Below are 12,770 nucleotides of genomic sequence, written 5' to 3' on the forward strand. Positions count from 1 at the left end.
TTTCAGTGTAACAGGCTAACTTTAGCTGACATTAGACCTTGGATGCTCAGCAGTACAGCGGTGGAACAATGCATTCCGTTGCACCGTTTCAACATCTTGCAGGAATGTGTCTCAAAACTCACATTTCAATCCATCTCATGTACACTTTACACTTTGATAGCTGCCCAATGCCCCGAAGATCAGCACCGATGTGAACTTGTATATGGAGATGTAAGCGTGTATTTCAGTCTCTATGAATGTGTCAGTGTATATACCTGTCACATTCAATACTTAATATAAAACAAAGTATCCTCTGTCACAACAGCAGTGGAAAGCCCTAACTGCCTATCTGCTGTGTCCTTACCAGTCACCATCTGGTGGTGTTTTATGTCTGACTAGCTGGTTGATTACAATTATTTTAATAGTATAATTAGTGGGCACACAATAAGGTTTGACCCACATTGTATATCTATAGCAGCACATTGTGCAAGCCTTGTTTATATGGAACAAATCTTCTCTTGACGACATAAATTTGTGGTCACAGAAAAACACTGCATCTATCCCTGAATTCTGAACAGAAAATTGTCAAGTACTGTTAATGGTGGCAGAGAACGCCCACCACGGGACAAGTCTCAAAGCTTAAACAGATGCAGAAAACATACACACATACTTGGCAACACCATACACATAATATATATTAGAGCTTTATAAATACACTGTAAATACATAAAACACAAGCCAAGTGAACTGCAGTTCTTTTTAAAACAATGATTTCATTGGTAAGGGATTACATTTCAAAATGAAGTCAATATATATTGTTTGGTGATATTATTATATATGATAAATATATATGAAAATTATTTATGGTTTAAAACTTATTAGTTTCATTTGATAATTTAGTTGGAAATCACAACATTCCATATTATCATTTGTTATTGATAATTTTATAACATATCATTCATGGTTCCTTCTCCAAGAGGCCTTTTAGAGGACTGGTTTAATCCTGAACAAATCTTACAGGTTGTTTTTCAACATATATCAACAAATATTCACTCAACTATAGGATTATTAGGAACACCAAACTAATGCTGTGTTTGACCCCTTGCCTTAATTCTACGTGGCATTGATTCAACAAGGTGCTGAAAGCATTCTTTAGAAATGTTGGCCCATATTTAGAGGAGAGCATCTTGCAGTTGATGGAGATTTGTGGGATGCACATCCAGGGCACGAAGCTCCGTTAGACCACATCCCAATGATCCTCTATTAGGTTGAAATCTAGTGATGGGGGGGGGGGGGGGGGCATTTTAGTACAATGAACTCATTGTCATGTTCAAGAAACCAATTTGAAATGATTCAAGATTTGTGACATGGTGCATTATCCTGCTGGAAGTAGCCATCAGAGGACGGGTACATGGGGCCATAAAGGGATGGACATGATCAGAAACCAGGCCCAGGTAGGCCGTGGCATTTAAACCAGGCCCAATGGCACTAAGGGGCCTAAAGTGTGCCAAGAAAACATCCCCCCACACCAATACACCACCACACCAGCCTGCACAGTGGTAATAAGGCATGATGGATCCATGTTCTCATTCTGTTTACGCCAAATTCTGACTCTACCATCTGAAGGTCTCAACAGAAACCGAGACTCATCAGACCAGGCAAAAAAAATTTCCATTCTTCAACTGTGCAACTTTGGTGAGCTCTTGCAAAATGTAGTCTCTTTTTCCTATTTGTAGTGGAGATGAGTGGTACCCGGGGGGGGGGTCTTCTGCTGTTGTAGCCCATCCCCCTCAAGGTTGTGCGTGTTGTGGCTTTGCTGCACCTCGGTTGTAACGAGTGGTTATTTCAGTCAAAGTTGCTCTTCTATCAGCTTGAATCAGTCAGCCCATTCTCCTCTGACCTCTAGCATCAACAAGGCATTTCCCCCCACAGGACTGCGGCATGCTGGATGTTTTTCCCTTTTCACACCATTCTTTGTAAACCCTAGAGATGGTTGTGGGTGTAAATCCCAGTAACTGAGCAGATTGTGAAATACTCAGACCGGCCCGTCTGGCACCAACAACCACGCCACGCTCCAAATGTCTTAAATCACCTTTCTTCCCCATTCTGACATTCAGTTTGGAGTCCAGGAGATGGTCTGGACCAGGGCCACACCCCTAAATGCATTGAAGCAACTGCCATGTGATTGGTTGTTTAGATAATTGCATTAATGAGAAATTGAACAGGTGTTCCTAATAAATCTTTAGGTGAGTGTGTATGTATTTGCACATGTCACTGGTTTCTTCAGTTTATACCGATTCACCATCTCTATTTTTAAGAAAGAAAAAAGATCCTAAATATATATGATAATAATATTATGATGCCAGCTGCTTCAGAGGTCAACACTTAGGACAACCAACGGGACATAGTTTTGTTTTGTGTATCTAATTAAAGAATTTCTGGACCTGTATTTTTTAAGGGTTCTCGTAACTGTATCTTTAATAAAACAATATTTCAAAAAACCCGTTTCTGACAATATTTAGTTGTACCTTCAACAGAACATGGACTTGCATCCATATCAATCAAAAGCAGCATTTTCTTCAATATTAACTTGATGATTAATCCTCTAAAGGTGTAGGGCTGCCTGTCGTCCCTCTTTTATACAGTAAGTCAAAGAGGTTGTGATGTGTCTTGTCACTTAAAAACACACAATGGAATCTGGTTTATTGATCTTTTTTTAGGTACGTTGGTGATGTAATTGATAAGTCTGTCAAAGGTGGCTGGTAAAGAGGCCGCTTCTCTGAGTACACCTACAACAAAACCAGAGTTCTACACTGCAGTCAAGGGTAAAATTATTGTGAAAGATAAACTCTTGAACTTCCTTGTTGTCAAAATGAAAACTCTTATCCAGGGCACCATTATTTTACTGGTGAACCAGGTTGGTGTGGATTGAGAGGTCTAAAAAAGACTTTTTTTTTTTTTAATTCTGCCCAAGCGCCACTCAACGTTTTGTAGTATATTATGGGACGCAAAAGATGCAAACAATGTTAACAGTGGTTAGAAACTACTTAACGAGGCTTGTAAAAACATTCCTCACTCTGTGTTCCACTACTTTGACAAACTTCCACCTGCGACTTTCAACAGCCTTGCCTAAAACAAAATCAAACTTCTAAACGCAGATGTTTTCAACTTTGAAACAGGCTATGTGTGGAGACAAATATCTTTGAGGATGTCCGCAAGGTAACAGCAGATAGAAACTAACACTTGTTTGATTGTGAAACCTGACCTAAGAGGAGGAGAGGCACCAAGCCAGAGTTCCGACAGTGTAACCCAGGCACGTGCAGCCTTGGTTCTGGATACCAGGGCAGCCGAGCGAGATAGCGATGTGGTACAGCATCCAAAACGGAGCTGTGTAGTAAAAGAGGGCAGCCGTCCAAAACATGCCCCTGGGAATGTCACTATGGAGACTAAACCCTGCCTTAATCTTCAATTCGATTTTATGTATAGTATCAAATCATAACAACAAGTTATCTCAAGACACTTGACAGAATGAGTAGGTCTAGACCACACTATCATTTACAAACACCCAACAATTCTAGTAATTTCCCCAGAGAGAAGAAGACAAGCAGTATTATTGGAACCAGCGCTGGGAGAAAGTACACGTTTTAAAAACGAAGATGGTACATGTTTTTGTTACAAAGTGTTTGTCAGGAGACACACTGCTCTAAGTCGGTTCAGCTCCTTCAAAATGACCTGGCAAAGAGGTTGGTGAAAAGTATGAGCCACAACTCTGGCCAGAAGGTACGATGTTTCTATAAGCCGTGCAAACCAAAAGCTATAGCAGTGCCAAACACTTATCGCTACAAGGGAGGTTCATGTGCCAGATGCTGGGACATCTGCTACAAAGTGGCTTTGATCGACATGTATGACTACGAGAGTGGTGTCTTATAACTTGGACAGAGTGATGCGGTCAATGTGCGATGCATTGTTATTGACGAGCTCCTTGACGATGCTCATAACCGCGTTTCATTTTTATTCTTTTTTTTCCCACTATTTAAAAACACGCATTTGTTCAGCTGCATTTTCTTTCTCTGCTCTCTTCCATCTCTCTGTCACTCTAGACACACACATAGCAACAAATATGGCGACTTTTGGTAAAAACAAAGTTGCTAGTACTGTCTTTCTCTCCTGTGTCCGCCAAAACCCTTTCCTCCGTCCTCAAGTTCAGCAGCACTGCACACAGTGGTAGGCGGAGTCTGACGGGCCGTTTGGGGGGGGGGGGGTTGGGTCACAGTAAAAGATAATGTAACAGTGACTAAAAATAGTAGTAATGTAGTTTTTACATTCTGTCAGCTAGAGGGGGAAGGAAAAGCAGGGCAAGCTTTCGAGAGTAATTATACATTTACATACTGCATGTATATAAAATACACTAAGGTTACTAGATGTATGCACTACAGTCCCTGACAAAAGTCTTGTTGCTTATCTATTTTGTAGAAACACCTGCTATTAACCTGACTTTTAATTAATCAATTGGTGTAAGAAATAGCTCATATGAAAAGCTAAAACCTTCAATGCACTGAAATAAATTAGTTTCACTAAAAAAGATGTATTATTTAAACAAGACAGAAAGGTCAAATTTTGGCAAGACAAAAGTCTTGTAGCCTATACAGAAATTGAACAAATTTACTGCAAATAATAAAATATGTCAGCAAATTAAATAGTGGTGCTGTGAGATTCAAATGTAATATCTTGTATGACTTCCATGAGCTTGAAGGACTGGACCCATGCGGTTTGGCAAGGATTCAGACCATGTGTTGATGAAGTCATCAGGAATAGCTAGGAAAGCAGTCCTGCTGCCTCCCAGAGTTCATCAATATTCTTTGGTTTGGTCTTCCATGCTTCCTCTTCCATCCTACCCCACATATGCTCCATGATGTTCATGTCTGGTGACTGGGCCGGCCAATCCTGGACCATCTGGATCGTCTTCGCCTTGAGGAACTTTGAAGTGGAGATGGAAGTATGCAATGGAGCACCATCCTGCTGGAGAATTTGGCCTCTTTTATGGTTGGGAATATAAGAGGTAGCTAAGATTTCTTGGTATTTGAGACTATTGATGTTGCCTTCCACCCTGCAGATCTCTCGCATCCCCCCCATACTGGATGTTACCCCAGACCATGATTTTTCCACCACCAAACTTCACTGTTTTCTGGGTGAATCTTGGATCCATGCGGGCTCCAGTAGGTCTCCTGCAATATTTGCGGCGACTGTGGTGTAATTCAACAGAAGATTCATCTGAAAAATCCTCTTTCTTCCACTTCTCCAGCGTCCATCCTTTTAGCAAGCTGTGGGCCTTGGCACATGCCACACGGTTTTTCAATTGTCTTTTGTTTAGTGCTGGCTTCTGGGCACTGATTCCACCATGGAGGCCATTTCGAGACAGAATCCGACAAACTGTTCTGGTTGACACAGGGACTTCAGGGGACCAGGTCTCGTGGAGCTCTGCTGCAGTGGAAAATGGGCTGGCCTTGGATTTTGGAGCCAACAAACGGTCCTCTCGAGCAGTTGTCTTGCGGGGTCTGCCTCACCTGGGCTTGTCAAAAACGTCTCCAGTGTCTTCAAATGTTTTTTGTATCCTCTGTCCTTGACGCTGAGACACATTGAAGGTGTCTGCCACATCAGCAGTGGATCTGGTCTTCAGCCTCTTGATAATCCAACCTTTAGTCTCAGGGTGAATCTTAGGCATGTTTGCAGATGTCTAGTTGCAGTTGATGTGAAGGTCTAGTGTACTGGGGTTGTTCTTATACACACCTGAGACCTGATTGGTCCATTATTAGTCCCAGGTGAAGCTCATATGACAAGGAGACAACACTTATGTCTTTGCAAAAATTGACTCAATGGGCTTTACCAAGCTGGGAATATTAGAATACTTTTTGACAGTTTCTTTTTGCTCTGAAACATTATTACAAAAGCTGTTGGGATTAAAATGAAACATTTCTTGTAAATAAATCTTGATTAGAAATATATTTCAGCGGCACTTCAGGTCAATTTGTACACAAGCGACAAGACTTGTGTCAGGGACTGTAGAGCCAGGACCCTCTCATCCACAGTTGATACAGTATATATTACATATGCTACTGGAGCTGATTAACCAGCTAAGGTGTATTATTTTTACTGGATGTGAATACTCTGCTATGAAGCTAGCGCTGATTTCAGTTTGACAGTCAGGCTGTACTGGACTCTCAGCGGCGCAGCGAGAAGCAACTGCTGATGATCACAGAGCTCTGACTCCTGTCTTCCCGTGATGGGCTGTGCTGTCGTCTATCATTATTAAATGGAGACAGTTCCATAACCTTTTGAAAATGCCTGTAATCATGTTAAATATTAGACCAATTCCATGGTTTGTTGTACGGGAGTACACATGAAAAGATGCAACGTTGCATTGTCCTGAACAAGCGGCGTTGTCTTGTTCTGTCTTTCTGCTGCCCCCCATTCACGTAGTGTCACATTACACTATGAAGGATAAACTAACAATCTGCCGTTCACATACATTCCGAACCAGGGACGCTAATGTACAGTATATTTCACATCCCTGATCATTTATTGATCAATATAATTTAGCCTATGTCAAAATAGAAAACATTACACCTCATAAGCTTTTGTATTGATAAAATGATTGCATTCTTGTAAAAATTAGCTACAACAGTAATAGCAGTAAACTTATGTCTATATATCTTTTAACTTTTTTTTAAAATTTTCATATTTTGAATTGTTACCTGCAACCAGAATTTTGTGATTTCCTTGACATAATTTAAGACATTTTCCCCATAGATCGGCTCCTAAAATGTATGAGATTGCAGGAACTGAAGTGTTTGATGCAAGGGCAAATAACTGTAATCCCATTAAAGACATCAAGAAGACAAACTAAATTCCAATGAAATGTTGCTTAAAACTCCAGGAACTAGAAAGCGTTTCCTGGGCTTAAAACCATTTCTCTTTACGTTACACCCATATCCCCATGAGATGTACTGGCGGTCTATGATATCAGCTGTGCTGGCAGCTCCAGCCTAAATATTACATCTCCATAACGCAATACGATATGCTTAACAAATATTTTTGGATGATGTGATCCTAACAGACATGAGCGTAGGGTGTAATGTGTTTCAGCTGTGCGTGGTCTGCAGAGTTCTGGCTTCTCTGACCCAGAGCAAAGCACATTTAGTCATGCTGCCTGGGAACTAGTGCTGAGGTTGGGGGCGGCAGGCTGGCGTTTTGTTTTGTTTTCTTACTTTCTAGTTCCTTTTTGTGTTTCCACGTTTAAATTCTCTGTTGGCCCTGGCTCTTTCTGTGGCTCCCGTCTTTTCCCCTTCCTCTCCTGCCTACTGCTGCCAGCTGACACACACACACACCTGTTTGACATTCCATCATCACCTCTCCCGCTGCGCACACCTGCCAGCCAACAATCAAGCTCAGTACTCCAACCCCGGTTCCACTCTCCATCTTTGCTTGACCATTGTCTCAGCCACCCTGGTGACACTCGCTATAAGCTCTCTGGGATACCTAGCACTACCCGTCTCTGTTCATGTTGTGATCCTTACTTCTCTCGGTTTGTTGTCTCCATACCTGTCTGTTCTCTCCAGTCTACTGGCTTCACCACTCGGTCCCCCACTTACGGCTCCCTGTTCTTTCCTGCCTCCGCTCCTGCTTCCAGCCTTCCCCCCTTGACTACTTTGTTCCCCGGACTGCAGTGCCTCCTCCTCGGCTCCATCAGTCCCAGTTCCCCCACGCTCCCTCGTCATTGTATTCCAGTCCTCAGGTCCCTCGCCATCCCACTCCCGCCCTCAGGTCCCTTGCCATCCTGATTTTTGTTGAGACTTGCATTTGTGTCCGTTCTGTTTTCCGCGTAACACTCCGGCTGCAATACTGCTGCTTCACAATTGATACACAAACAAAAACAGATGAATGGTCATGTTATGTGATCATCTGTGAGATGTGTCTATCTGGACACTTATTTTGTCTCACATACATATTGATATTCTTCAGTAGCTTTTTTTGTTCATCTTTTCTGCTACCAATCCTGCATCGCTTATTGCTGCTGATTTATTTAAAAAAATGTTAGTATACTTCTATATTTGCATATACAACAATGCATAAAAGCAAAATGGAAAGAAACCCCACATAGCCTACTGCATCTATAACTAATAAGCCAATTCCATTATGTCACAAAGTTATCCATCAGCATCAGTGCTAATAGCAATCACAATCCTCAAGAGTTATTAGATTTGTTTTTCCTAACCCATACCCGACCCTTGGTAACTGATTATTACCGTTAACTGACAATCAAGCAACACAGTCCCAATTCACCTTATACTTTCTACGTTCAATACCTCAGACAGCTGCGGTCTTGCACAGCGTGGACACAAGCTGCAACTTTACCAAAACCACTCGCAAAACCAATACAAGTCCACAGCGGCCGCTAGTGCACTAGCAAGTTAACTAGCCAGTATGTGATGGTACCCGCCTTTGCCTGCTGCCCGGCTCCAAGTCCACCTGACCCCAACGCATATCCTTGTGAGGGGTGGGCCCACAGAGTGGCAGCCTCATGTAGCTCTTTGGGGCAGTGCACAGCCATGCAACAAGTGTCAAGTCCTGGTCCCAAGACGATTGCTGGCAAGCCCCTCATCCAGGTCTGGCTCCAGAAGGGAGCCCCAGTTTCCCTTTTGCGGGCGAGTTGCTGGAGCCCCCTTTCTGCTGATTCATATACGATTGGTGAATCACACTTTGTTTGGTCCCTGTCCTGGGACCACCCTACCAGGAGTATTTTGCCCCCAACCACACAGCTACCAGGGTCACAGGGTCACACAAACCCCTCCACCATGTTAAGGTAGCCATTTTAAGAAGGACAACAGTAAGTTGTCAGTAACAGTAATACAGTAATGACAGTAATACAGTAATGACAAACAGTAATAACAGTAATAACAGTAATGACAAAACAGAACTCATGGTGTTTGCCCCACAGTCACTTCTCAAAAAGGTTGGTGACATCACATTGGATGTGGATGGCTGCTTTATCTCTGTATCCCCTCAAGTACGCAACCTGGGTGTCATCATGGACTCCACCCTTTCCTTCCAACAGCACATCAAAAACACTACTAAAACTGCCTTCTACCATCTCAAGAACATCTCCAGACTCCGAAAGTGGCTTTCCACTTCTGTAGCTGAGACCCTCATCCACTCCTTCATCACCTCCCGTCTTGACTACTGCAACGGTCTCCTTTTCGGTCTGCCTAGCAAGTCTATTGACAGACTTCAGTATGTCCAGAACTCTGCGGCTAGGTTGCTCACCCACACAAAACTTGGTCTTCACATCACTCCCATCCTGAAGAAGCTCCACTGGCTGCCAATTAAGTCCCGGATTAAATATAAAATTCTCCTACTGACATACAAATCTCTCCATGGACTTGCACCTCAGTACCTAACGGATCTGCTCCACCCATACACTCAGTCCCGGTCCCTGCGGTCCTCTGACAAGGACCTGCTTGCTGTCCCTAATTCCAGGCTCAGGACATTTGGTGACAGAGCCTTCTGTGTCAGTGCACCATCGCTCTGGAACAAGCTTCCCCTTGACATTTGCTCTGCCTCCTCTATTATAACCTTTAAAACCCAGCTTAAAACATACCTCTTCACTGAGGCTTATGGAATTTAATCTCTCCTGGCCTCTCAACTTCATCTCTTAACCCTCCCCCCCCCGATTGTTAAGCGTCCTTGGGTTTGTGAAAGGCGCTATATAAGTCAAAGTTATTATTATTATTATAAGTTAACTAATTTCTCTCTGCTGAAGTGTGTAAGTTGTCTAAATGCAGCTGAAACTCACACACAAAACCATTCACAGCCCACTGCTTTTCCCTGACTACCTGCTGCTGCTAGTTGTAGCTGGAGGTCATTATCGGGCCCAACAGAGCAGACTGTGTGGATGAATAGAGAAGACAGAGACTGGAGAGTGGTCACAGGCTGGGGCATGCCCTCCTTTATGAGGTTTAGAAAGGAAAATACATACAAAAGCCAATTCAAGAAGTCCCGAGACTTTCTCTTTGTTTAAAGACAAAGAGGAAGAAGCAGAACAAAGAAATGAAATCATGGCTCCGGGTTTGCGCTCTGCTGCGTCTGGATGTGCTCTAAGGCATGTTTCAACTTTGCATGAAGGCACTGAAATGAGTATTATAAAATTTTCTTTCAGGATTAACGATTAAATTGTCAAATATGACCTTGACTTTTGAGTCAAAATGAGAAATGTGTGTAAGATATTCTCCTGTGTAGAGACAAGAGCCACATCAGGGACTAGCTTGTTGCTGGTGTCTCCAGCCCACCTACTCTACAATATTTCAAAAAGGCTTATGACTTTATGATTAAAATACAAAATCAGTTGGAGAACCATTCCTAACGAGTAAGGTTTCTCGGAATGATAACCATCTTCCTCGCCCATCTGACCTCTCTGAGACAATGCACCGATACAGTCATGTCATACCTCACATGTAATTAAAAACAAAAAGTCACTCAATATTTACTGAAATAGTTGTTCAGCGGTTATGTAACCAGTGACTACGATGACAACATCTCAGACTTTAACAAAACTCCACCTCTGCTTTTAGCAAATGTTCTGAATAGACAGTGCCTGCCTGCATTCATCTCAGATGAAAAGGTTGTCTAAAGAACAGAAATAATGGACTGAAAACACACAGTTCAAGCTGGAAAACTACAACTTTCTGTTCCTAGAAAAGTCCAGGTTCATAAAAGTCTGAATGAGGCCTGGAAAAAGTCTAACTGAAATTTTAACTCACTTTGCTAAGAAATTCATCTTTAGCTTCCACTTTTTTGATGGCATACAAACCTAAAGGCGTCTTCTGTTAACAGATACTAACACTGACCTAATAAACATGTTACTGCATTCCCATCCACATAAACCATGTTGAAAACAGGGAAGCAGTGTTCTTTACTGGTTTCTGTTGACACACTGCTACACATCATGGCGTGTTCAAGCAGCAGGGACATTTTTTCCATGTGCATGTGTGAGTGCTGGAGATATTTAAAAAAATGTGGGACCGACTTCCAAAACCACTGCGCCATAGCACTCCCATTGGGAAGCATGTTTAACATAAATGGCTTGTCCCAAATGTTGAACATTGTGAAGGGATGGAAACCTTAAATTGCTACTTGTAGAGAGCTAATGCTGTGTCACCTTTGTAACAACATTGTTGGGATATATACATAGGATCTATACAATGGTATGTTCTCTAGAAGTTGCGTTGTAGCAACACTGGCTCTCCCAAATAGTTGTGTGAAAAATAATAGCAGTTGAGCATCACATTTTTTGGTAGAACTGATATATTTCTACATAATTTACTAGTAAGTGTTGTAGAGCCCTAGAAAACCAACAGAGCCAACAGTCACGACATGCATGCTGCTCATTTTGTAAAATTTAATCTGGAATTGAAAGGGGCATGGTCAAAATAGTAGTGTTGTGTTCAATTAGTGAGTTGATTGATGCTGTGAAGAAACAGGTGTCAATTATGGCTCATATTTAAAGATGGAAGGAAGCAAATGTTGTGCATTCTGGTTAAAGTGCATTTCACACTGAAATACAAAATGGCTCGTTCCAGACACTGCTCTGAGGAACAGCGGACTTTAATTAAAAAGTTGATTTGAGAGGGGAAAACATAAAGAAGTGCAGAAAGTGACATGCTCAGCCAAAATGAATTCAAATGCCTTGAAATGGCATCCAAAGACTGAACGACGTGGAAAAAAAAAGCTCAACTGCCATAGGAATGGATGGAAGAATAGGCTCGACCAATGATCAGCTCCAGGAAAATCAAAGAAGACTTAAAGTTACCTGTGAGTACTGTTATGATCAGAAGAAGGCTATGTGAAGCAAAGCTAGAAAGTCCCATTTCCAGAAAAGAGACATGTACTGAATAGGTTGAAATTGGCCAAAGGACACATTGACTGGCCAAAGGAGAAATGGAGCAACATTCTGGGGACTGATGAGAGTAAAATTGTTTTTTTTGGGTCTAGGGGCCAAAGAAAGTTTGTCCTCCGACCCCCCTGCCCTGAATTCAAGCCCCAGTACACTGTGAAGACAGTAAAGCATGGTGGTTATGGGGATACTTCTCATACTGTGGTGTTGAGTCTATTTATCACATACCAGGGATCATGGATCACTTTCAATGCATCAAAATACTTGAAGAGGTCATGGTGCCTTATGCAGTCCCATAGAACACTTGTGTGGTGACATCAAAAATGCTGTTTCTGTAATACCTGTTCACAGGTGCCAGAAGTTGGTTGACTCCATGCAACACAGATGTGAAGCAGTTCTCAGAAATAATAGTTATGCAACTAAATATTAGTGCAGTGATTCAAAGTAAATTAAACCCTTTATACACCCCTTATAAACTCGTTTATACACTACATGTTTGAGTTTGTAAAGAAAAATGCAAATGCTATTTTTTGAATAGCCAAATATTTTTCCTTTTTCTTCACTTCCTGTAAAGGTAGAACACAACTTGATTGAGTTTGGTCATGTTTTGATTTGGAATTGAATGTGCAGTGTTCACAATGCATTGATTTTATGGAATTAAAAGCTATTCTAAGGATTTTGAGCATTATTCCCTTTTTAAACACAATGCTATTATTCTGAACGCAACTGTCAACCACTGCTGTGGTTTGCACAAATATCCTCCATGATGTCCCTGTTGTCAAGGGGAGGAGAAAGAGGTGTGGCCATGTCTCACTGCTTAATTACTCAAAGAGAAAATCCTGTG

General features: G+C 41.9%; 1 protein-coding gene across 1 annotated transcript in view; it reads right to left on the minus strand.

The window, feature by feature from the left end:
• Positions 1–12,770, minus strand: part of LOC116683586 (ras-specific guanine nucleotide-releasing factor RalGPS1-like) — a 106,022-nt gene that overhangs the window by 30,765 nt on the left and 62,487 nt on the right.

The sequence above is a fragment of the Etheostoma spectabile genome, unplaced genomic scaffold (assembly GCF_008692095.1).
Source record: "Etheostoma spectabile isolate EspeVRDwgs_2016 unplaced genomic scaffold, UIUC_Espe_1.0 scaffold00019055, whole genome shotgun sequence".
In the NCBI taxonomy this organism is placed as follows: Eukaryota; Metazoa; Chordata; class Actinopteri; order Perciformes; family Percidae; genus Etheostoma; species Etheostoma spectabile.